This window comes from Pelodiscus sinensis, chromosome 8 (genome assembly GCF_049634645.1).
Source record: "Pelodiscus sinensis isolate JC-2024 chromosome 8, ASM4963464v1, whole genome shotgun sequence".
In the NCBI taxonomy this organism is placed as follows: domain Eukaryota; kingdom Metazoa; phylum Chordata; order Testudines; family Trionychidae; genus Pelodiscus; species Pelodiscus sinensis.
This window is the reverse complement of record NC_134718.1, coordinates 18,713,814-18,738,843: the sequence shown is the minus strand read 5'-3', so window position 1 is coordinate 18,738,843 and position 25,030 is coordinate 18,713,814.

The window sequence follows — 25,030 nt, the reverse complement described above, 5'->3', positions numbered from 1 at the left end:
TTCCTCCACCTGCAGGAAGGAGACAGGACATGATATTACTAACTGGACATGCTTTGTGTATTCCCTTGTGTGTTATTTCTCTTTTTAATTGGAATATATGCAGATGGCATCTGCCAAGCCAGGGGTCTTGAACTCCTGGCCTATGGGCCACCCCTGGCCAGAACAATTGCATGATCCAGCCAGGCGGGCCTATCTGTTACCAGCCCCCATGCTCTGCTCCTTCCTGTCATTGTCCCACCCTCTCCCACTCATGGCATCCCATCCCTGAGGATATTGCTTCAGGAATCACCTGGGGGCTGGCACCGCCCAGCGGCAATGCTCCTGCATGCCCCATGGGCAAATGCAGCAGGGAGTTTGGGGGGGAGATGCAACCATTGCTGCAGTGTGGCACCAAGTTCTCCTCCCTCCCCCCTCTCTGGTTATCCCCAAAGCTGCATCCTTGTGGTTGGGGTGTCATGGTGGGAAAGAACAGGACTTGGGGGCTGGTAATAGACCTGCCATTGCTAGATCGAGGTGCGCAATTGCTTCAGCCGGGGATGGCCCGTAGGCTGGGAGTTTGAGATCCCTGTGCTAAACAGGTAGTTCTTTGTCTGTTAACATGACTTTGTGTGTATATCTAGAGAGATATATGCCATGTCCATTCAATTTCTTGCTGCTTTTCATACAATTTTGTCTTGTGCATTTCTTGAGTGTCTCCTTTTCCAAAAAATATCCACTTGCAGTCATCTCCCTGCAGTTAGAAAATATATGCCCATAACTCAATATACAGGCTACTGCATTTACAGAAATGAATACACCTTTGCAGGGGTTTGTGTGCAATGATGTAAAATAGAGCTAGAAAAGTGGTTCACAAGCAGTTGAAATGTGGTGTTGAGGGTACTGGATGGCTATGTGCCTCAGCCTCATGGAAAATTAACCAACTAGCAAATTCAGATAGTTAAATGAAAATTAAAAAATAATTGCATTGAGATTTTCATGCAGCTAGGGAAGAGGCACGGAATAGAGTATGAACATTAGTCAGTGTCTTTATTAATGCCAAGCTAGAAAACAGGCTTAAACAAATTACACATCTTTGTGCTTCGCCCTTTATTCTAGACAATGCCATTTCCACAAGGAAAACTGGAACCTGTGCTGCATGTTGCACAAGTGACTAGTGTGTTCTTCAGAGCATGTTGGTACCAATTCTATAGCCACTCTGAATTTATCAAGGTTCGTTGTGCATGGTCTTACCAACAATATATACGTTGGTCAAAGACCATCCCATTGTGTGCAGTATAAATATCCACTAATGGATACTGGCAGAATAATTCAGAATTATATTTGAAAAAGATAGCATAAGGTCAAAAACCAACCTGAAAGGATGAGATCGCCGTGTACTGATTGACTGCCTTAACTTACCAAACAAGTGAATTGTTACTGGAGCCAGCTGCTTTCAAAGATGAAAAAACAGACTATGCATGTGTTTGGTAACCTAATGTTATGTTGTAACTTGAAAAATTGCAATGACCTGGTCACACTTGAGATTTTCGAGACTGTCTATAATTCAGAATGCATGACACACACACAAACGTACAACAATAAAACAAAATATTTTTCACTGTTATGCATACATAAATATTTTGAAAGGTGTTGGGGGAAATGTACTGTAGATATACTCAAATTAGTGTAACCAACTAATGTCTACTTGATGATCTTCAGAAAGTATAGACTTCCACCTTATCTTAAGAACCATAATCAGATCTATATCAGTAAGTGTTTAGATACTCAACACCCATTTCTCTTCTGTCCTCCTGTCTACAGTATGTTAACATCTTCCATGACACAACTGGTCTATATAAAAGGACCACAAGGTTTCTTTTGCTTGGTGCTTGCTGTTTGAAAATTCTGTGTGACACTATTCTAGAACACAGGATGACAGCCACTCTTTTGATAATCTTAAAGTTGAAGATATATAGAGCAGTGAAGGACCATAATTTATCTGAACAAGGAAAAGGGTAGTGCCCCATGTTCTTCCTCAGTGTAGGCTCCAGCAGTATTCCACATTAAGATTAATGTACTCTTTTTTATTTCTAGACTCAAAGATTTACTCAGTGTTTCTTGGGTCCTTAACTCAAATAAGTTTGGTTTTCTTCATTTTAAATCATCGTTCTGGGGTGGGACTGAGTCATTTTGCAGACTCCTTCAGGGAAAGAGGACATCCCAGCACTCTTTTATCATAGCAGCTTTAGGCCAGGTGAGAGACACCTGTCCACGGCTGCTGCAGCTCCAGCAGGCACAGCCAAGGGGGGGTGCATGTCCCCTGGCTGAGAGATAGTCAGACAAACAAACAAACTCTCTGAAATATATAGTAGATAGCTGTCCCTTCTTCCATCCCTGCCCCCTGCTGGCCCAGTCTGCTTACAGCTGTCATCTCTGGCGCCTTGTGGTTATTCTGCAGTATAACTCCCTCCTTCCAGACCCCTCCCTTTTCCATTGTATACAAAACAATCACATCCCAGGCACATCCCAGTATCCTGGCATAACTAAACCCTGGCCTTGCTTTAAGTTATGATAAGAGGAAGCTGCTTACCAAATTCGGTGGTCCTAGCTCCTGCCATTTTGGAGTTTGTTGAACCAACAGACTGACAGACAGATTCACTTTTCTAAAATATATAGTAGGAAGAAGAAGATATGATCCAAGATGTGAGATTAATCATATACATCCATCTATTTATTAAATAAATATCTCCATGAAAAATGATCAATTAAGTTCTCCAACTGTGGTTCATTCCATTCCCTTCTTTTGTGGGTGTTAAAGCTTAGTCTTTTCAAAACAAGAAACTTCTAATCTTTGGGAAAATTATCACCTATCATCCTTGGAAAATAAAAGTTTTCTATTTATTCCCGCAACCAGGTGCAGCAGAGATTCCAACAGTCAAAGCTTTACTGCCAACATGTTTTATCTGTGGCCTGCAACAATCAACTCTGTGTGAGAGTGCAGCTCTCCACTCCATTTAATCTTTGGCTTCTCTGCTGAAACTTCCAATCCGGGTACCGAACTGGACACATGAATTTTTAGGGTATTTTTGTTTTTAACATGTAAACACCTGACAATTATGTGTTACGTCAATTCATTTCACAGTGGTAGATAATAGTAATGAATATATTTCATTACAGATGGTAATGAATTTGATTGCTATCAACTTGGACCAGATTCAGATATGAAAAGGAGAAGAAACAGATTCTATATACAATTCCCAATCTACTAACCCATTCAATAGCTATTCCTAAGAACTGTGATAACAAAACAAAATTCAATGTTTTCATGAATAGGATTTGTAAATCTGTTTACAACTTCTTATAAAGAGATATAGTTCATTAAAAAAATCAATGACTTGGAAGGCAAGATGTTCTGGTTCTTAATTTTTTTCTAGTGTATCTTATGTATCTCGATAGGATGATATACAGAGTTGCCCAGATGTTTCCCTATAAAACGAAGGGGCAACTGGTTTGAAACTTGTGTGTTTGGGTGGTAATATTCTCTTCTGGCCTGCAGTGACATCTAGTGGTACGTAAAGAGCATAGCAGATGTCCTACAAATGTGTAGATCTTAATTCTCTGTCCTTGGGATCATTAACAAAGTAACTGTAGCAACTGAAATTGAAAATTACATTACAAATCTAGATTATTCTTGATACAAATCTGTGAATTTATTCTTCAGAACAGGATGTGGACTATGTAACTGAAAACATATGGGGGAAGAGATAGCTCAGTCTTTTGAGTGTTGGCCTGCTAAACCTAGGGTTGTGAGCTCAATCTTTGAGGGTGGCCATTTAGGGATGGTACTTGGTTCTACTGGGAGGGCAGCAGACTGAACTCAATGACCTCTCAAAGTTCCAGTTCTGTAAGATAAATCTCTCTCTCTATATATATATCTATATCTATATATATATGTGTGTGTTTGATTTCCATCAGTGTCACTGTTCTTGTCAAGATACAAATCTTTGGCCCACATTTTCAATGGGTGTAAACTACTGTAGCTCCACTGAGGACCTACTTTAAAGAAAACTAATTCGTTATCCATGTTGTTAACATCACCTTGAATAAAAAGTGAAATAATTTTAAAACCATTACATTTATCTTCTTATATATGCAAAATTCCATGATCAAACTGAAGGAAGGGTTCTGATGATTTGCCTGTCTCTGATGAAATTTAGCCCCTTCACTGGAAATGCTAAATTTTGTCTACCACAGATGCTTTTGTCACATGGAATATAAAAATATTTCAGAAGAATATGTGTGTGTGAAGGGGGGGGGAGGTGAGAAATAATCCCCATCAATGTATTGAGTTTAACTGTGTTAATGCACAATCATTTTTCTCCTGAAAAACAAAAATTCTAGTCACCTTGATGTCATATATAAATGTGGTTGATAGCCCCTCCTAGAGGCAGAGAACAGCATGACTAATTCTGAAGGGCTGTTAAGCTAACTGTTCCTCTCATTAACATAATTAAGAGCTAGGTCTGACCTTGGTGGGTTGATATAGAGCAAATGTTTTAACAGACATACAGGAAAAAAGTGAGGGAAAAGTGACCATGGAGGGCAAAATTATTTGATTAAATAGTTTCCTGTTGAATGCCAATTCCAAATCTCCACTGTGTGGAAGGAAATACTTTAGCTAGACGAGAGAGAAATCTGCTCAAAATAATTGGAGACACAGTGGCATATTGCAGGTGGTGTGTCAGCCAGTGGTCAAATACAATCTTTACAACCCAACATAATTGCTATAGATACTACTCTACAATAGGAAAATATCAATCTGCCAAGGCTTAAAAATCAGTCATGGAAGATTGTCTGTGTGGACCCAGCTTCATAGCTGCAATGTGTCATATGACACCATGGAGATCAAATACAGCATTTCTCCATATTCTTGGATACTATGTAGTGATTTTCAGTGTCAGGCCCAGGCACTTTGCACTTGAACAGAGGATGTGCCAGCCAAAGCAGTCATGACAACAAATGGATGTGCACACTATACATGCCAAAAAAAGATTGTAATATCAGACTGTAATATCAAAGAAGCAAGAAATTGGGATGTATGCAGTAGACTATAACAGCTATGCTGGGTAAATTAAGCATTCTCTAAAATGGATGTTATTCTCTCATGTGGATTACAAAATAAGGAAAGTATAATTGCTCTTGAACTGAGGCTCAAGTAAATTCATTCTGAGGGGGATGTTTCCCTTGTGAGTGGAGAGAGTCTAAGCCGTTAAAATAAGTTAATCCTTTATGGTTTCAAAATCGTACTGTACTGTGATCCTGAGCCTGCAGACTGAAAAACAGATTTGCCTTGCAGCAGAATGACATCAACAAGGCTCAGAGGGGTAGCCCTGTTACTCTGTAACTTTAAAAACAGCGAGTAGACCTGAGGCACCTTAGGGCATATCCACACTAGGAGATAATTTTGATATAAGTAAAATTGAAATAACTCCCAAAATAACAATATTGAAATAGCACTGATTGAAAATTGAAATAAGCTGATTCCCGGCTTGCACCAGGTCCCCTGCTAGGCCTCTGCCTCTTGTGCCTCCCTCCGGAGATGGTGCTATGGGAACCGGCTTTTATACCGGCTTCTGCCTCCCTCCACTGACTCTCTCTGATCCAGGCAGCAAGAGGGCAGGAAAGCAACTAGTCAAGTCACTACTCGACTACCCGATAAGCATATGTTTATTGGCTAGTTGACTAATCGCTTACATCCCTATCCCATTGTCAGTAGCTTTGCTGCCATGGGCTTCCCCAACTTCGAGAGAGGCCATAGATAGTAGTACCTAGAGGAGAGCTCTCTGGAGGATTCCCGTGAGATCTTGATATGTATCAACATCCTGTTCCACCGTACTAATTAGCTACATAAGGAAATGTCCTATGTAGAAACACAGAAACAGAAACACAGCCAATCTTGTACATTTCCAAATGCTGAACTCACCTCCTCACTACACAAACCACAGCCACTTACCAGGAATATCCTCTGCCTTTTCTTAGTCATGGAAGAGCAACTGCTGAGACTGGCTAGCCACGGCCACAGTGGTGAACAATTCTTGGCTGCCTGCCCCAACCAGCAGGCAGCTCGTTAGGTCCTTTTACTGCCACCTCTAGGCCTGCCAAAATATCCATGGAGCTCTTGGTGACTGAGGTAGGGTTGCTATTGGGGAGAACATCCAGCTCTTTATAGAACCCGAAGTTTTTAGGTGCAGCACTGGAGTAATGGTTTGCCTCTCTCACCTTATGGTCTGCCTGCCTTAGCTCCTTTATCTTTGCTCTGCACTTCAGTATGTCCCAATCACAGCCCTTTTTTCACAAGCCTCGAGAAATCTGCTCATAGGTATCAAAATTCCTGTGACTCAGGAATAGCTGGGACTGCACAGCCTCCTCTCCCCAGAAACTGAGTAAATCCAGCAGCAACTCTTGTGTTCCAAGCAGGAGGGCATTTGCTGCAATAAACCTGCCATGGTCACCTGGGAAGATGTGAAGAGACCTCTCCATGCTGAGCAACCAACAAAGGAATTTTGAAAATTCCCAGGACTTTTAAAGAAAAGGGGCAGATGGTTGTTTACATTGGAGTTCTAATTGCTGATCTGAGAAGTCATGGTGGAGATTTTGGGACACCTCCTGAAGACAATTCAAGTGATAAAATCAAGCGTGGTATCTACACTGGCACTTTGTTGACAAAATTTGTGCACAAAAAACCTTAAGTCTCTTATTAGATGGGTTTATTTTGTCTCCAAAATTGCATTTTTGCTGCCCAAAGTCATATTGCAACATGTGGCACACCCCCTGTTTTGTTGACAAAAGCTGCATTTGTTGTGTAGACAAGGCCTTCTTTTGAGGTTGTCAAAGTTGAAGAGGTACTAACTATACACAAAAATTAGTAGGAAAAGTAGAGCCAGAGGGGGTGGTCTTCAAAGGCAAAGTGAGAGATCTTCCCATCTCCCATTTGTTCCTCTGAAAATCTCCTTGTGACAGGGCATCCCCTCTCTGCACTGAGTAGGAGGGGGTTAAAGCAGCCCAGAGGGCTGAGAAGGCTCCACCCCCTGATAGGGTTGCCGGATGGTTTCAACAAAAATACCGGACACACTTGCCATTACATCACAATCTACATTACATCTTATTTAGAAAATACTGGACATTTATATTTTCTCATTTCTATTTTCTCAATTTGTTTCCTGAACAGAAAGCTCAAATACTGGACTGTCCAGTTCAAAACCGGACACCTGGCAACCCTACCCCTGAGCTTTACTGGGCATGCCTGAGCTGCTCCGCTATAGAAGAGAGTAGCCCAGCTCAGTTGGGGCTGGCGGCAAGAGGGAGGTGACGTGCCTTGCCAGCTCCTGGCAAACCCCAGCAACTGCCCAGATGCCGAGGCGCTGCCATGCAGGCTAGAGACACAGTCAGACCCCAGGCAGAGGGGTAGAACTGGTGATTCATCCGTGAACAGAGACATTCGAAGCAGGAAGCAGTCCAGGAATGGTGATGGCTACCAGATGAGTGAGCCGGCACTGGAGAGTCAGCGTGTTGTGGTTGGAGTTGTCCCCGCTGACTCTGTGGCTCAGGAAAGCCACTATCAGCCTTGGGCTGGGGTCCAGTGGAGTGAAAAGTCCTGGACCCCCTGCTGGGGGACATAAACTCTCCCCCCACCTCCTGTCCCTTGAGAGGGGACGGCATCACCTCACAAGTAGGAACGAGTTATTAAAATGGACTTTGGGACTATACTGCCTTGCAACGAGGAGCAAGATAATGCAGACTAGTTATAGATTGTGGACATTGAGTCACACTATCTCACGAGGAGGGGTGAGTTGTTGATTGGGACTGTGGAATTGTGTTGCCCAGCAATCAGGGACAAGGTAAAGACTCTGACCATTGGGTTGCACTAACCCGAGCACTAGGAGGGCAGGATAAACAGACCTTGGCGGGTGAAGTGAAAGACACAGGCTGGGGGACCAAGGTGGAAGATACAAGACTGACAGGTGTGAGTGGGACTTTCCCACCCCACCTTGAACAGGGTCTTCTCCCCAGCAGTGTTGCACTCCTTCAGAGACTGCAAAGAGAGACAAAGTCTAAGCAATCCGCCAAGATGTTTTCCAGATTAACTTTCAAAGCCTCGTGAAACCAGGTTTACCTGTGCCGATGAAGAAAGGCTTCTTTGTCGGCGCATTGCGTCCAGACTGCCCCGATCTGCCGACAAACAGCTGATCGGCAGATCGGGGCAGCCATTTAAATTTAAATGAAGCTGCGATTATTTTAATCGCGGCTTCATTTCCCTCTTCCGATCTGGCTAATCTACATGCCTACGTCGAAGGAGGCATGTAGTCTAGACACACCCATAGTTACATTCTGCATGAACTGTTCAACTGGTCGATAGGGCATCTCCCCCTTTGAAGTGTAGCCCTAGGACTGTTGCTGCATTTTAAAGGCGAAAGCGCCACATGGAGCCAAAGTCAGCTGGGGACTCTTCGCTGGCCTCGGGCTTGTGCAGTGCTGTTGTTATAGAATGCTGCTTTAGAAGCCCGGAGTCAGGCTCCTCGTGGCATTTCAAAGCGGCAGCACGGCATGGAACCTGGGGTCAGCGGGGGAGTCCCCAGTTGACCCTGGGCACTCCCCACTCCCGCTGCCTCTTTCTGATAGATAAGCATTTGCTTATCGGATAGTCGACTAGTCCTTCACATCCCTAAAATACAATAAAATCTTTTAAGCTTTGTCTATACTGGCAAAGGAGGGGCAAAGCTTTTGTTGTTCACGGGTGCTTAACCCCTCCCCTCACTCTGAACATCAAAAGCTTTGGTACTGGTGTAAACACGGCTTACTAGTGTAGACTGTGAAGTGGGGGTTTGCCCACAAAAGATTATGTCCAAATAAATCTATTTAGTCTTTAAGGTGCTACAGGACTCCTCCTTTTCCTGGCACATCATCATCTTTGCAAAGGAGAGCCTCATTGTCAGAACAAAACGTTTCAATTTTGAAATTATAACAAATTTTAAAACATCCTCTCTTGGGGTATGTCTCCACTAGCCCCTTAGTTTGAACTAGGGAGGCTAATGTAGGCATTCGAACTTGCAAAAAAAGCCCAGGATTTAAATATCCCGGGTTTTATTTGCATGTTCCCGTCCGTTCGCCATTTTTAAATGCCACTAGTCCGGACTAACGGCCCACAGCTACACACGGCAGTTAAACGGTAATTCAAGCTAAGTTCTTAGTTCGAATTACCTGTTACACCTCTTTCCAGGACTAGTGGGATTTAAAAATGGCGACCGGACAGGAACATGCAAATAAAGCCCGGGATATGTAAATCATGGGCTTCATTTGCAAGTTCGAATGCCTACATTAGCCTCCCTAGTTTGACATAGCCCCGGAGAGTTTCAACATTTTCAGGTTTGGCTTCAATGCAGAATGAAGCCAGATTCCTAAATCTTAAAATCCTTCACAAAATGCAGCTTCAACTTTCCACAGAGCTCTTAGAACCAGAGTGTAGACAAGGCCTTGCAGTTGGTCCATTCCTGTTATCATGCTAGCTGAAAGTTGGCCTACCTGATACAATAATAAAACATGAGTTGAGCATAGACACAATTTGAGTGTTTTAAGGTGAAGCTTTGCTGAGGATTTCCTTCAGCAGGCAGCAGATTGCTTTGTAGGCTGACAACCACACAGTTTATAACACAGTACAAGATTAATCAAAAATCTTTTTTGCAGCTTCCACCCCCAGAAGCCCCTATAAAACTTTGATTTTTCTCTTGTGAGGTTGTGGGGCTAAAAGAGAATTGTTTCAAAGGGAAGCCAGGTAGATTCTTTTCTACTGAACTGTGTCGGTTGATTTCATGATCAGTTAGATTTCATTATAAACATGGTCTGTAATGTGTCTTGCTATGGAAGTGCTGAATGTCTAATTTTACTGCTCGGCTGTGTCTACACTGGCTGCGAGTACTTGCACAAGAACACTGATGTTCTAATGTAGGAAATCAGTGCTTCTTGCGCAAATACTCTGACGCTTCCACTCAAGGATAAGCCCTCTTGCACAATTGTTCTTGCTCAAGAGGCCAGTGTAGACAGGCAAAGTTAATTTCTTGCGCAAGAAAGCTCAATGGAACGAGGTGTACAGATAGTTCGGAATAGCTAGCTAGTTCGAACTATCTAGCCCGTGCCGCATGTAGCCGTGCAGCACGGGGTTCGCACTAGCCGGCTTTTAAAAATGGCGGCGCCGGCTTTATGCTAATGAAGCCCGGGAAATTCAAATCCCAGGCTTCATTAGCAAGTTCAGTATGCATACATTACCCTCCTAGTTTGAACTAGCGGGGTAGTGTAGACATACCCCAAGAGATTTTTGTGTGTTCCCTGTACGTATATCTGATTTGAGTCCATTGATTCTTTCCTGCAGAGACTGTCCAGTTTGTCCAATGGCAGTGGGGCACTGCTGGCATTTGATTACTAGATGTGCAGTCAAATGACCCTTTGATTTTGTGGCTTATGTTGTTTGCTCCAGTCAATGTAGATATGTGGGCAGAGTTGGCATCTTTTCTGGTTGCAGGGCTGGATTCCTGGAGGCTTATGATGTGGTCATGTGACATGGTTATCAGAAAGAATGCATTTCAGGTTAGGTTAATGGACTCAATCAAGATATGGGCTGACTAGGACATTACCTACTTCATAACCACTGAAGGTGCTAACAGCTCTGTGAGTGGTATCCTTCCTGTCTTAGCATCTATCTATTTACTTTGATCTGCTTAGGTGCAAGTACCCATTCTCCAGATACTTAATGATGCCCTGTCTCACGCCCCCCTTCCTTTTTCCTTTTTTTCTTTTTCTCCCCCCTCTCCTTCCCCTCTCCTATTTATTTCGAGTTTTCATATCCCGTACTCATAACTCCGGTCATCTGAAGAAGTGGGCTGTGCCTACGAAAGCTCATGATACCATCTACATGTTTTGTTAGTCTATAAAGTGCTACCAGACCATTTGTTGTTTTTTTAATGAGAGAACAGCAACTCGGGAGGGGGGGAAGGGGGCTGAAGTGAATTTTCATCTAAAGGCAGAGACATCCTTTCTGACCATGGGTAATTAATTACAAGGCCTTCAAGGAAAAGCTAAGGTCTTGATCTTATCAGCACTATACATCAATGGGATTACTCAGGATAATAAAAATTAAATGGCTACAGGATGCAAATGTGTTTGCAAAAATCAGGATCTAAGGTGGTATATTTGTCACAGTTACTACCTGGCTATTGGAATCCAGACTATCTTATTAAAAGTCTGAAGATGTCTGTGTATTGTATTATTTCAGAGGTCAAATACCATAGATGAGGATGCTGCTAACCTAGAAGTCAGCAGCCTTTTCAAACCAAAGAACCAAACTACATCAAAATGCAGAACAAGTGGTCAACAAAGAGTTGTATAAGAATTCCCTTTTGCATGACTGAAAATATACAGCTTAATATTATTGATAATTGAGATGATTAATAATAACATAAATGAAGCATTGTACTCACAGACTTTATTTCATGGGAATTTTGCTGCTGCATCTTTTCACACATTTCTTTGAAGTTTATACCATAACTGGTCAAATTCAGCTTCGTGCAGGCATTCAGGTGTCTTCTGTCACTCTTATGGCAGGGGGCTGGGGATGTGGGGGGTGCAGGAGTCTGGGTTGGAGGGTATGGAGGGCTCAGGGCAGGGGTTTCAGATGTATGATGGACTCAGGGCACAAGGTTGGGGTGTGGGAGGCAGGAGTGTAACAGCAGGGGGCTGGGAATGTGGGGGGGTAGGAGTTTGGGGATGTGGGACTATGAGGGGACTCAGTGCAGGGGAATCAGGTGTATGATGGACTCAAGGTTGGCATGTGTGTGGGGGGGTGCAGGTGTGTTATGAGGCTGTGGTCAGATGGGGGCTGGGCCCCAACTGGGGGCTTGTTGGCCAGGATTCATTTTTAAATAAAGTAAAATGTTATGTCCCACACCAAAGGTTTCAACATTGTCTTTATTTATGGCAGGGGCAGGGAAACTTTTTTGGGTTGGGGGCCACTGAGTTTGGATGAAGGAGGCTGTGATGGGGTGTGCATCCCAACACTGTAGCAGGTGGGATTAAGACCCTGTGAATGGGGCACGTCCTGCTCCTTCACCCAGACTGGCTAGGGGCAGTATAAAAGACAACAGAGCAGCTCTGTCTGGACTAGCCAGCGAAGGAGAAGGATCTCCAGCCAGCAGAGGTGTTATGCGCCCGGGGGCAAAGGCAAAATTTGCACCCCTCGCTCCCCCTCTGCTTCCATGTGGCAGGGCCCTGAACCTGATGCACGGCTGAGCCTGACCCTGGGAGAAGTGGGGAGAACATGTACTACTTCCTCCACCCCCTCCAGTTTGGGGCTGAGCCCTCCACATGCACTAAACCGCCGGCAGAGTTGAAGGAGGGTTGAGCTGGTGGCGCAGAGACGGGGACGAGGCTCCAGCTGGCGACAGCAGGCAGAGGAGAAGCAGGCGAGCCGAGGGATGACAGAGGGAGCGGAGGGGGACTAAATTGGAACCCCCTCTAACGTGGTGTCCAGGAGCAACTGCCCTTCTACTCCCCCCGCTATGCCACTGCAGCTGGAGCTCCTGAGCTGCAGCAGCCAGTGACTCAGACAATAGGCACCAGAGTCCCAGGAGACGGACGTGACATAAACCCTGTGGAGTCCCAGGAAGAAGCTGCTGCTGCGGAACTGGAAGACCGAGCTGCTATGTGGGACATTGACCCAGCAGAAGCAGCAGGAAGTAACCCACGGCCAACGGAGAGTGCAGGAGCCGCCTCTCCCACCCAGGTATCCTCGGCATGTTTTAGCTGGATTCCCCACCGAGGGAGTGACAGACCGTTCTGGGGCTCACAGGGCCCTACATTGGGACCTGGTGGAGCAGGGAGGGCCCAGGTCCCCCTACCAGGGTGCTAGCCCCAACCCTTCTGACTCTGGCCCTTAGGCCACATTGCCCTGAGCTGAGGGCTGTATACGGTCTCTGGCCTTTTGCCATACTGCCCTGAGCCGAGGGCTGTATATGGACTCTGGCCCTTAGGCAACACTGCCCTGCGTTAGGGGGTTACTTATGGACTATTGATGTTACACAGAGAGAGGGGCTATTAAGTAACTTTCTACCTGTGAGCTATACTGTCTTGTGCATGGGGTTGCTCATGGACTCTGGGTTACCCTGAGACAAGGGAAGCTTAGGGGACTGTAGAGACAGCCAGCTACCTTGTGGCCAAGCAGGCAGCGTGCCACTCTGGGATAGGCAGAGTGCATACACTGCCACAGATGGGGAGAGCATACGCTGCCACAGATGGGGAGTGCATACGCTGCCACAGAGGCAGTTGTGACCCAGGGCACAGGACTGGGGTGCAAGAGTTTGGATTGTGACCTAGGGCACAAGGGGTTTGTGACTTAGGACAGAGGACTTGGGTGCAGGAGGATGTTACTAGGGTTTGGCTTGTGACCTGGGGCAGGGGCTTAGGTGCAGGGACTTGGACTGTGACACAGGGCAGGAGGGGCTTGTGATCTGGGGCAGAGAATTGGGGTGCAGAGTATGGGAGGGGTTATGGGCTCAGGAGAGGGGCAGAGAGTTTGGATTATGTGGGGTGTGGGGAAACAGGGCTTGGGGCAGAGAAGGAAGAGGCAGAGGTACCAGAGATAGGCTCTCACTGGAGAGACTTGCCAGCCCACCACATTTCTCAGGAGACTGCCATGCCCCTGCACAGGCTGCATGGTCATGTGCTTTTTGAATACGAGCCTGGGGGCAGGGGGAATTGGTGCTCCACATTGCCTGTTCTTGGAACAGGCAGCTTCCATTGCCCAGAAACCAGCCAATGAGACTGTGCTGGGGGCGGGAGCAGCTGTGAAGTACCACTCCCCACTTCCCTCCAGGTTCACACTTTGTGGAGCACGAACGGCCCTGTAGCCACTTTTCTGAGCGGTGTGCAAGGGGAGGCAAGCAGGGGAGTCTGCCTGAGGGCTCCCCGCTGTGCCTGTGAGCTGGATTGTTTTGCCCAACCCTGCTGTAGTACCAGCGCGGGCTTCCTGCTGTGAGTGGACTAAGCGGGGGGGGGGGGGGAGGGGGGGAGAGAATGGACTGGGCTGGAGCTTCAGAAGAGCTATATTTGGCTGGCAAGCCATAGGTGGCAGCCCCTGTGCTAACCCATGAAACGGCCCCAAACAGATTCTGGGGGCCTGTTTAACATCAGTGTTATGAAGTGATAATGTTTACACCTCCATTGATGTCATGACATCACAACACCTGAGTAGTACAAACCACTACCGGCAGCAACCCTAAACTGCTTCCATGGGTCACTTTTTACACTGCTCTGTTCTTCCTGCCAGCTTTCCTTTTTAAAATTCTTTAGTTACTGTTAGACAACAAAACCGTAGTATACACTGTGGGTTGGACTCTGATTTTACACCAGTTTTCCTAGTTTAACTCACTGACTTTAATAAAAGTTGTTCCTGATCTAAAGAACTGTAAGTAAGAGAAGAGCCAGGCCTCATATGCATGTTGCACATTCATATACCCAATTTCCTCATTATCCCTATACAGGCAGTCCCCAGGTTAAGTACAAGATAGGGACTGTAGGTTTGTTCTTAAGTTGAATCTGTATGTAAGTCAGAACTGGCATCAGCCGCCGCTGAAACTGATCATTTTCAACCACGGCTGAATCTGGACGCCAGTTCTGACTTACATACGGATTCAACTTAAGAAACCCAGGTGTCCCCAAGTCAGCTGCTGCTGAAACTGATCAGTGGCTGATTCCAGGAAGCCTGGGGCAGAGCAACTCTGCCTCGGGCTTCCTGTAGTCAGCGCTGGTCAGTTTCAGCAGCGGCTGACCTGGGTACGCCTGGGGCAGAGCAGCTGGGGTGCTGCTGGGTTGCTCCAGTAGCGCGGCTCCTCGGCGCTACGGGACCAACCCTTCAGCCCCCAGCTGCTCTACCCCAGAGGTAGGCAAGAAAAGCCTGGTCTGCTGGGGGGGGGCACTAGCTGCACCCCCCCCAGCAGACCAGGGAGACGGGGGTGGCGGGACCCCCCAAGTCCTCCACGGCTTTGCTCCATCTCCCTGGTCTGCTGACCTGGGAGACGTGGAGCAAAGCTGCAGAGCACCCGGCAGCAGGACAGTCCAGGTGCGCCGCGGCTGTCCCACTGCGGGCGTGCTCCGAGGCTTTGCTCCCCATCTCCCTGTTCTGCTGGTCGGGAGATGGGGAGCAAAGCCATGGAGCACGCCCGCAGGGGGACAGCTCAAGCGCGCCCGGGCTGTCCCGCTGCGGGCGTGCTCCAAGGCTTTGCTCCCCCTCTCCCTGCAGACCAGGGAGACGGGGAGCAGCTTTTCTCGCCCCAGAGGATGGGGGCGGCGGACCGCGGTGCATCTGGGCGTCCCACCGCTCCCATCCTCCGGGGCGAGAAAAGCCCCGTTCGTAACTGCGGATCCGACATCGGGGACTGCCTGTAGTAATCATGGTATAAAACAAGAGTTACCCCACTGAAATCAATCGAGTTACACTGATGTAAACTGGGCTAATGTCTGGCTCAAAATACATATATAACTGTGCTCCCCCACCTGCATTCTTCAAGTTACCTCATGCTGCATGTAAATAGGCCAAGCTGTTAAACAACATGCTCTACTGAAAGTGGATTCTTGTGTCTGCACACCGCTCCGACTAAAGACAAAGAAGGAAATGAAAGGAAACAAGTGTCACAGCATGGTATTACTGACAATTCGCTGACTTTCTCATTTTTACCATATAATTATAAATCATTAGGAATATAAATGTTGTACTTACTTTTCAGTGGAGAGTATATAAAATAGTATAAACATGTAATTGCATGACATTTTAGTTTGTACTGAGTTCACTAGTGCTTTTCATGTAGCCTGGTGTAAAACTATGCAAATATCAAGATGAGTTTATGTACTCTCTGAAGACCTCCTTTCCCCCCTGATTGAGACCCACTGGATTAGATCATTTTAAATAGAGAGGTGGCCCAGGGCATTAGTGGGGCTGGGAGCCAGCAGCAGGGGTCCACCCTCATCCCGCATTTAACTGCACCAGTGGGGGGAAGCCACATCACTCCCCAGCCACATCACTCTGCTCCCACCAGGGAGTCCTGCCCCCTCCCTCCAGCGTGCCATGTCTGGGAGAGCAAAGCAGATAGGGCTACCTTCCTCCACTTCCCTCAACCCCTGCTGGTGAAATCCAGGGGTCAGACCACTGCTGAAGGTGCCAGGCTCTCTTCCAGTAGCCCCCCTGCTGGCTGGGGGCAGGCTCTTCCCCCCCACAGCATTTGGGGGACATGTAACCCTCTTAGTTGCCCCCCCCCCCCCACACACACACATCGCCCCAGCCAAATTAATTACTAATGTTATCTAGCCTACCTCCCTGCTTCTAAGAGCATGGATCTTTTCAGCTGCTGATAGGTTTGTCTTTCTGTCTTCCTTTTTAGAGACCTTGTCTCTTTTGGATAAACAGTACAAGAACAGGAGTCTCTAAGGGTACGTCTAGACTATAGACTTTTGTTGACAGAGGGTGCTCGTAGTGGTATAGCTTATTCCCCTGTGGCATTATGAGATATAACTTAGTTCACACTAGGGCTACATCTACACTGCAAGGTTTTTGTGCAAAAACAGCTGTTTTTACACAAAACTCATGGAGCACCACATCTCAAATGCGCTTTTGCGCAAGTAAATCAACCGGAAAACCGCAGAAAAGAGGGCTTTTTCCGGCATAGGTAAACCTCCTTTTACGAGGCATAACTCCTTTTTGCGCTACAGCTATTGCACAAAAAGGCAAGTGAATGGCCATCAGAGTTTTCTTGCACAAGAGCATCCATGCAGTGTGGACTCTCTTTTACGCAAAAGCACATCGCTTTTGTGATGTGCTTTGAGGTGTGGATGTGCTCTTGCACAAGAAGTTTTTGCACAAAAACTATTGTGCAAAAGGCTTCTTGCACAAGAAGCATGTAGAGTAGATGTAGCCAAGGAGTTTTACTACTTTATCATTCTCTACAAAATAACTCTGCTTAGACACAGTCTTTGTGTTGTTCCTTTTACTTCTGCTGTGTGTATTGGTGGGGTCATGGGGAACAACAAGACAGCTTTAGCTTAGCCCAGCGGCTGGTCTTCCTTCCATCTGGGTGGACTAACATTTGCAAGCCGAAAGGAAAATTAACATTTGTGTGAGCAGCATTGAGGTCTGTGAGCTTGCCATTGACTGGAGGGCTAAACTGGAGAGCATTTGAAGCCTGACAAGTAGAGAAATCTTTGTGAAGTGAGTCATGTACCAGTCAGCAATATTAAAAGGAGAGTTATTTATAACACATTGCACATAACTAAATAACAACTGAGGCTGCATAGGGCAATACAAATACATTCCCTATTGGCTATTAAATGCTATTTTCTGTGTGTTAACCAGAAACACACCTATATTCTCATTATAGTCAATAATATGCAATGGAATTTTTGAGCAGGATTCCCCTTACTACATTTCTTCAGAATCAATTACATCATTATATAAGAAATGTTTCAGGAGAATGACTTATGGCCTTTCTGCCCTACAATTATTATAATTGTGTTTGTAAGCACTTACTGTGACAGCTGCATGGCCCTAAATGTGGCTTGTGTCTGGACATCACAGGCCTAAAACTAAGCTCGTAACTGGATCGGTTAAAGCTGTTTTGCCCTGGCTAGGGTGACCAGATGTCCTGTTTTTAAAGGGACGGTCCAATATTTAAGGCCTCCTGCAAGTGTCTTGGCTTTTTCTTAAAAATGGGCAAATTGTTCCCTATCTTCTGCCTCCTCCTTCATCAGTACGGCAGTGAGTGGGGGTGTCCAGAGGCTGGCAATAGGCCTGGGTAAAGAAGCAGTACGCAGGGCCAGGCCTGTTCTCCTGCTGGTCCATACGCGCAGGCATTGCTTTTTGCTGCCTCTAGAGTGGGAGCGAGGAAAACAATTTCCACCTGTTTCCACCCAAACCTACAGGGCCTTAACACCCTCCTCTCCCTCTGCCATGGGTCTTGCCCCCCAGGGAGCACAGAGCTGTTCTATCCCCTAGGCCCTTCTCACAGCTGAGCCAGCTCTCTGGCCAGGCTCCGAGGCCACAGAAGCCCCTGCTGTTAGGTTCCCTGGGTCTTGGTGCACACTACCAGCCCTGTAGCTGGGGGACAGGAAGCAATTGGGTTATGTCAGTGGCCAGTGGCAGCACGGAGATGTTAGCTACTTTTTGACTCTATGCGGGCCAGAAAGGGTGAGCTCTGCAAAGACATGGACCAGGGTCATTTTCCCCTCCCCTTCCTTCCCCCCACTCCGCCGCTGCAGGTAGAAGCAGCTCCTATCCTTTCACTTGTGCACAGTGCCAAATGGGTGTGGCTGGCCACATTCTGGTGTGAGCCATGGCACAAATCTGAGGGTGCAAGTGTGTCCACTCCCCATGTTGCCTTGGGAAGATGCAGTCAGGTGCTAGGTGAAGTGGGTCCGTCGGGGGTGGGAGGGAGGGGAAGAAGGCCCAGCCAAGCACAGAGGGAGGAGAGTGCTGGGCAGGGCAGCTTGATTGATCATTCGCACCCCATCCCGTGTGAGAGAGAGCTATGGGCATGGGTGTAACTTCTCCCCACGTCTTGTGTGGATGAGTAAAGATGTGTGTGTCACCCCTCTCCATCTCGTAGTCCTTTAGGCTCCTAATGGAGCCATGTTTGTTTGGGACGTCCCCTTTTCCTCTTTCCCTTTGGATTCCATTCTAGTGCTTGTCTCCTGATACATGCCTCACAGTCCTTATGCAGGATGTGGCCTGCCCATCACCATCTACTTAGTATTTCTTTGTAACGTGGTGGGGGGCAGACACATCAACTTAATGTTAATTGAACATTTGCACTGTGCAGTTTGGAACTTGCTTGAATACGAGTAATTTTACGAGTTGTCCAGTTCAGGATACTTTTCCGAACGATGACAGGAGCCCCAGCTATGTTTGTGTAACCACTTTGGCCAGTCCTCTTTGTTCCCAATTTCTGTTCCGAAACTTTTCCCAGAGAGCTTTGCTGTATATGGGCAACACCTGCTCTTTCACAAATCTACTATTGTTAGGGTGTCTAGTCAAAAAGGCCAAAACACAGGCATTCAAAAATCATGAGCCATTTCTGAAATCTTGGCCATTCTTCTTGTTTGTTTCTCTCTAGACAAAAAACAGAATTACCCCACCTGCTGTTTCTGATCTCTACCTGCTTTAGAGCACTCAGCGTTTATTTAAAAAAATAACTGAAAAGTTTCAGTGGTATTTTCATACAATCTGGCAGCAGTCTTCAATCTTCAAATTATAGAGAATAAAAGAAATAGAAAACCACTTAACTTTTGTTCAGTATGTCATCTTGTAAGGAAAATGTGTTGACCATAAATGCAATGGAAAACACATTTAGGAATGTAGTTCTTTTTAGTGAACCACAGTGTAATTCTCAAATTTCCGTATATATGTGTGTGTGTGAGCGCGCATGTGTGTGTGTGTGTAACAAAAGGTTAAAAACAGCAAGCAAAAATTGCTAGACCAAAATAAGCCACTCTTAAATAGAAATAAGAGTGTCCACACTGTTTTTTGGATGGCCATGTCACTTAAAGCCATGTTGTGTAAACAAAGAGGTAAATATAACCGGAGTGCTTGGAAATAGTGACCATAATGTAATAAAATTTAACATCCCTGTGGTGGGAAAAACAGTCCAACACTGTGGCATTTAATTTCAGAAAGGGGAACTAGACAAAAATGAGGAGGTTAGTTATCAGAAATTAAAAGTAAAAGTCCTGCAGGCGGCATGGAAACTTTTCAAAGACACCGTAATAGAGGCCTTCCACAGCTGTGCTTTCACCCACTGCCCAAGCACACTGGGGCAGTTTTAGCAGATGGCGGCAGGGTTCACGCAGACAGAGTGCACAACAGGTTAGCACAGTTCACACCCTAGCTTGCCAGGAATGAAATGTGCAGACACATGCAGACAAGTCCCTAGGAATACAGCTTAGGGGAAAGGAATTAAAAATGAGATGTGGGATGGTGTGTGTGTGGCAACTAACAAAGGAGGAGAATTAAGTAGAACAATTAAAAAGACAAGAATGGAGGGAAGTGAGAAGAATCAAGCCATGTTGTGACTAATGGGTTATTAATTATAGCGTAACAGGAAAATTCAAAACCAGGTGAGTTTGAGCTCTTAATCACCTTCTCTTTTGTAGGAATACTCAGCTATATAGCCCCAGCACCACCACCAAAATACACTCTTGTAAGTCTGATAGCTGTTGCCATCCAAAAGACTCCTCTTTCCAAAGCCTGGGGGTGACACATTTTAAATGCATGTTTTGGTGCAGATAACATTATTGAGGTAAATACCTTGTTCATACCAATCGCTGGAGGAGCAATAAGGTGCCAGTACAAAGAGTGGCTCTGGTTGCTGGATACTGTAACACATTCATCTACTGAAGTTTATTTTTCTGTGGGAGGAAATGTGCTTCAGCTAATTGCAGCAAGCACAGGGAACAAGGACTCCAGGGTGCTATGCCATGCTCTGCAAATGACTCTCTGGGAACGCTGGCAAATTGCTCCGCATCTGTGCCTGTCTGTAAAATCAGTGTATTGCTATTTACTTTACTTACAAGGGAGACATTTCGGAGGTTAAGCTAAGCTCTGATTTAGCAATGCACTCAAACAAGTCTCTAAAGGGTACGTCTACACTTGCTCCCTATCTTGAGATAGGGATGCAAATGTAGCCGACTGAAATTGCTAATGAAGTGGGCATTTAAATATCCCGTGCTTCATTAACATAATCTTGCCTTGGTTTGAACTAACCCCTTGGTTCGAACTAATGTTACTCCTCATTTTTTGAGGTTTGGGGTTTGGTTCGAACTAACACGTCCCGGAGCGCGCTTCCTGGTTCGAATCAGCTGGCAAGCGGAGTAGCGCGTGGGTGAGATTATGCTAATGAAGCATGGGATATTTAAATCCCTGCTTCATTAGCAATTTCGGTCGGCTACATTTGCATCCCTATCTTGAGATAGGGAGCAAGTGTAGACGTACCCTAAGTCCCATTGAAATCATTAAGACTTAGCATGCTCTTTATGGCAACGTTACCACACGTGTGAATTTTGCCTTATTCAACATTTTTTTGAATTGTGAATTCACAATTTTTTTTAACTGAGGCTTTGTCTAAACTTTGTTTTCTACACAGCAGTGAGGTCATGGCACTAGCATCAGCATCTGTCCCTGATGAAAAAAATGAGCAGTCTTAGGACATGTCTCCACTACAGATACAATCAAAGCCGCTGCAGTTGATCTTCTAGAGTGCGAATTAGTGGGTCTAGTGAAGGCACACTAATTAAAACTGAGAGGGCATGCCCATCGACGCTGATAGACCTGCTCCTACAAGAAGGAAGGGAAGTCGAAGGGAGAGTGTGCTCCCACCAACCTCTCACTGTGTAGACAGCGCCAAAATTCAATTTACATAATTAACATAGCTGACGTTGCATATCTTAATTTTAACTTATCCCCCTAGTGTAGACCTAGCCTTAGAGACTAACAAAATCTAGCTAAGATTTTGTGGGTAAAACCCACTTTTTCAGATGAACAGAGTCCCTGGTGAATGGAGGAACACTAACCTGGCTTCCCAGAAAGTGCCTTTCACATATGTAATTTATTGGAGGAAATTTTTCTGGATAAACAGTTTATTCACAGAAAATAACAGATGTCAACACAAAACTATTTGCAAATCTGACACAAATTTGCTGAATAATTTCACTCAGAAGAAAAAGTTGAGCCAGTTGGGCTAGATTCACAAAAGGACCAGAGAAGAAGGAGCCCACCTTATAACTTTTACCCCAGTTGGTAGGGCATTCATCTGGGGTGTAGGAGGCCAAGTTCAAATAAGTCCCTGGTCCAATTACTGTTTAATTTATATATACAAACTTCAATAGCTTCAATAGGAAAGGTTGGAACTTGGCTCAGAATAGCCTCTTGCCTAGTGCTTAAGCTACTCACTGGGAAGCAAGGAGACCTGTGTTTAAATTCCAGCCCCAGAGTGGGAATTTAAATATGTACTATGCCCTAGGCATTGTATTAAAAGTTGTAAGGGGGCACTGTAGTAATAAGAGGGCCTGACAATGGAGGCCTGGTGTGAGGCCTGAGGCCTGAACAACAGTCAATGCTTTGCTAACATAAAGTAAAGTTAAGCTATGAGCAAAAGTCAGGTCCTGCTCACAGAACCTTGGCAAGGACAGGGCTCCTGATATTATAGAAACACACATATCTAGGAGGTACTAGGCACAGGCCATGCACATAAATATTCCAGGAGAATGGTAACAGAACATCTTGCTGCAGAAACAGCTCGGTACCAGTACCCTCCCCACAGATAACAGGGACATACCGACCCAGGTTCAGTACAGGGTCGGGATGACAGCATGATGGATAGGGATGATTTGATCGAATCAACATGTACAAGGTAATGGGTGGTGTCTAGGTATGTCAGGGGGTGTCAACCTAATGGCTAAGTCTACACGGGCATGATTTTCCAGAAATGCTTTTAACGGAAAATTTTCTGTTAAAAACATTTTCAGAAAAGAGCATCTAGATTGGCACAGATGCTTTTACGCAAAAGCACTTTTTGCGGAAAAGCATCCGTGCCAATCTAAATGCACTTTTGCGCAAAAAAGCCCTGATCACCATTTTAGCCATCGGGGCTTTTTTTGCACAAAACAGTACTGTGCTGTCTACACTGGTCCTCTTGAACAAATGATTTGCACAAGAGGGCTTTTGCCCGAATGGGAGCAGCACAGTATTTCCACAAGAATACTGATGATCTTACATGAGATCGTCAGGGTTCTTGCGGAAATTCAAGCGGCCAGTGTAGACAGCTGGCAAGGTTTTCTGCAAAAGCAGATGATTTTGCGGAAAAATTTGCCAGTCTAGATACAGCCAATATGTTTAAGGGTGGTACCTTGATACATAAGAAATGATGTATAACTTGTTTTTATCTGTGTATAAAAGTATCTCAGAGGGCCTGTCTTGGTCCAGCCAAGGGGATAGCAGAAACTCCTGGCCACTAACTGAGCTGAGTCCATTGCCAGGGCATGCATATGTACTGGTGTAAACTGTTGACGTCTGCTCTAGTTGCCCAGGGTGCTAGAGACCATGCGTCATTTGACAATAAACCTGGTTCCAATGCCTTTGGACCGTGTCTGATTTGTGGTCATTGGGGGTCTCAGAAGTCTGCGGTGGTGGCTACCTGCTCAGAGCCTGCACAGCATTCAGAGAGAGCACATGTATACACGCAGCCAAACGGTTATCAACACTGAAGGGAGCAGAACAGATGCCAGAGCACCACAGTGGTGATGGTGTCTGACTACAGACACCTTTCCCCAAGCTCCTGGAAAAGTGGGCCCATTAAAATATTCAGCAGGAAACATGTTTCATGTTTGTTCAACACAAAATGGACTTTTTCAATTTAATGATTTTTTCAGCTGTTTTTGGATTGGGTTTGATCTGAACCCTTTTTTTTTAACTACTGCCAAACTGAATAATCTATTATTTACCTAGTTGTAATCTTACACCTGCATCACTGACCCAATTAGTACAGCTGTGCACATTTCAGATGTGTCTTAGGGTATGTCTACACAGCAAAGTTATTTTGAAATAACAGTCCTTATTTCGAAATAACTTTCCTAGTGTCTATACAGCCAAATCGCTATTTCGAAATAAATTCAAAATAGCGGAGTGCTTATTTTGAATTTGGTAAGAAGAATAACGCCAAATTCAAAATAGCTATTTCGAAATAAGTGCTGTGTAGACACTTATTTCGAAATAGGGGGCCTCCAGCCTTCCCAGGGTGCCTTGGTGGCCACTCCAGACTCAACCAAGAACACTTCTCTCCCTCCCCACTCCCCGGAGCCCTTAAAGGGGTAGACTCTGCCCACAGTGCCTGTGCCAGCTCCAAGCCTGACGGCCCAGAGCCAGCAGTCACTGCCCCGACTCAGTGGTCCCAAAACATGAGCCAGCAAGCCACTGGCAGCCAGCCTTCCACCGCTCCCCAGGAGCAGTCTGCCAGCTCCCAGGAGCCTGCCAGGGCCCGGAGAAGGTGGGCGCCTTCCTGGTCCAGGGTGGAGATCATGGACCTTAGTCAGGTTTGGGGGGATGTCCCCAACGTCCATGATCTCCACACTAGATGGTGGAACGCGGCCGTCTATGGCAGGATAGCTGCCAGCCTGGCCACCAAAGGCCACATGCGAACCCAGGAGCAGGTTTGCATGACAATCAAGTTGGTCTGGCGAGACCCGCACCCCTGAGCCCTGAGCTTCCCCTCCCCTTCTTCTCCTTGCTTCCCCCTTCCAGCTCCCTCCTCCCAGGTTCCCCCTCCCCTCTCTCATCCTGTCTTCTTCCCTCTTCCACCTCCTTTCCCCAGTCTCACCAGAGTTTAATTCCCCCCTCCCCAGTTTTGTTAAATAAAGAAAATACGTGTATTTTATTTGACATCAGGAAGGAGGGTTAGGGAGCAGTAAGTGGAAGGATGTGAGGGAGGAATAAGGCACAAGCCCCAGTGGGGCAGACCAGGGAGGCTCTTAGTGCTCCTCAGGGTGGAAGCTCTCCAGCAGGGCCTTCTGGATACTGACAGCCCCCCCGATGGACCTCCCGGATGGCAGCCTGCAGAAAGTGCAGCCAGGATCACAGCAACGCTTCCACAAGAAGCACCAGAGTGCCATGGGGCAGTTCTGGCTCCATGTTGCAGAGTGCTGTGGTGTCCCAAGTGAGGGCAACCAGAGCACACAGAGACAAAATGCTTTGCTGGCCCTCATTGAGGTAGACAAGCAAGCAGGGAAACCTGAGAACTGGCTGTCTGGGGAGAGGGTCTCTTTAAGCACAGGCCTCAAATAGCCTCAGGCAGCAGCCCCACACAGTAAGTCCTGACCTGGAGCCCTTCTGGAACTGGTTCCGGCCGGCCTTAAATGTGATTCAGCGTCCACTCAGTGTGGACGGCCTATTTCGAAATAGCAAAATGCTATTTCG